Consider the following 1950-nt stretch of genomic DNA (forward strand, 5'->3'; position numbering starts at 1 on the left):
TTTCTGAGAGTGAATTCTGCTGCACACGATGACTTTAGTGGGTACAGGAGGAATATTTTTTTTAATTATTTTCTAATTATTTTGATGCAACTAGAAAAAACAAGTAACACATCAAACCCATGATTCCACAGCTATAATTTCTTGCAATGGTGCTTTAAAAAGTGGGTCAGTTTAAAGAAAAAAATGTTATAAATAATAATGCAAGTGTTAGGTATGACCAAACTATCATGAAGCTGGTGCGCAAATGCCAAGTTTGAGAAACATTGCCCTGGGATAACATTTTAATAAAGGAACCTTGAAGCTCACAAAGTCTTTAAGACCCAAAGGAATATCCCCCTCAGGGCAGATGGACTCCTGCCTCCCCCAGCCCACACCCCACAGGGACTGCTCACACCCCTCCTCCTGCAGAGCCAACGGGGACCCATCTTCACAGGTTATCGTGTTCCCATGAAAGCAGATTGCAGTGCATTGAGTGGCCCTCCAAAGTCACTGAAGCTTAAACCCCACTATAACCCTATTATGGTTATTGAAATGTGAGGCCTTAAAGAGGTGATTGGATTATGAGGACCATGCCCTACTGAATGGATTAATAATGGTTCTGGATTAATAATGGTTCATGGGCATGGTTCTGAGGGCTTTCAAAGAAGAGCACATGAGAGTCTCTCTCTGTTCCACCATTCTACCACGTGACACCCCTGCATCACTGTCACCAGCAAGGCCTTCACCAGATGTGTTCCCTGGACTTTGGACTTCCTAGCCTCCAAAACTGTAAGCAAGAAATTTTGTTTTCTTCTAATTTCCCAGTTCTAGGTATTTTGTTATAAGCAACAGAAAAGGACTAATACACAGATTTAACTTCCTTTGCTTTATTTAGTTGCATAGATTTTTTGGGGGGCGGACCTGTTTCCAAAAGAAACAGTCAAGACGTGATTTTTAAAATGTCAAATTACAGAGTGCAGCCTTTTAGCACCAAGATCAAGGGTTCAGATCCCCGTATTTATTTGGGCCAGCCCCCAAATAAATAAATAAATAAATAAAATTACATATGACGGTACTTTAATAAGTTTGTGGAAAAACAAATCCTTTCATGAATTTTCTGAAGTCCTGTTGTATTTATTGAGTGTCTACTGAATTGCAAAGCACTGTACTAGGCACTATGGGGTGGGTTTTTATAAAAGTATAAGACAATTCCAACCCTCCAGGAACTGAGTCTAGTAAATGAGAAACATCATGACCACGTTACAATTCAAATACAGAATAGCTGTCCCGGGATAAGAGTCAGATAAGTCAGGTTGCCATCTGAGCCCAGCACTTCTGCCTGATGAGCTGTGTGATGTGGGGCAGGTTACCTACCCTCTCTGAGAATCATTTTCTCTTGGTTATACTATGGATGATAATAACACCTACCTCCTAAGTGTTTGCAAGAATTAAATTAAATTAAAGAATATACATGTAGCAAATATTGTTGACAGTCTGCTCCAAAGCGCCTTGGCCACCTCCAAGTTCACCTGCAGCAGTGGTGGGCAGTTTCCACAGGTAACAGTTTCCCCCTCAAGCGCTTTTGTCTTTCTGATTCCCTGGGGTTGTTTTCTTAGCCATCCTAGGCTTGTACAGCCTGGAACAGAACAACCTAGAAGTACGAGGAGTTAAGGCCTCCAGGGACACCCTCAAGCAGCAGAATACAAGGACCCATGGAGAAGTAACCCAGCCTCTTGGACCTCAGAGGGAACAATTCTGGGGTGTGTTGCTTGTGTTTTCTCAGAAGGTCCCCAGCATGCCTGAGCCCAGGTGCCCACAGCTGGGACCTGTTCATTAATGCAAACTTGACTGGAGTTTCTCTTTCCTGCCTGACCTCACCCCACCCCCTCACTTGTGCTGCCTGAGACCACGTTCCAAATAAGCCACCATCTCATAAGTCCTTGATTCGGGGTGTGCCATCGGGGGAACCCA

Source organism: Galeopterus variegatus, unplaced genomic scaffold (genome assembly GCF_000696425.1).
Source record: "Galeopterus variegatus unplaced genomic scaffold, G_variegatus-3.0.2 Scaffold3834, whole genome shotgun sequence".
In the NCBI taxonomy this organism is placed as follows: Eukaryota; Metazoa; Chordata; class Mammalia; order Dermoptera; family Cynocephalidae; genus Galeopterus; species Galeopterus variegatus.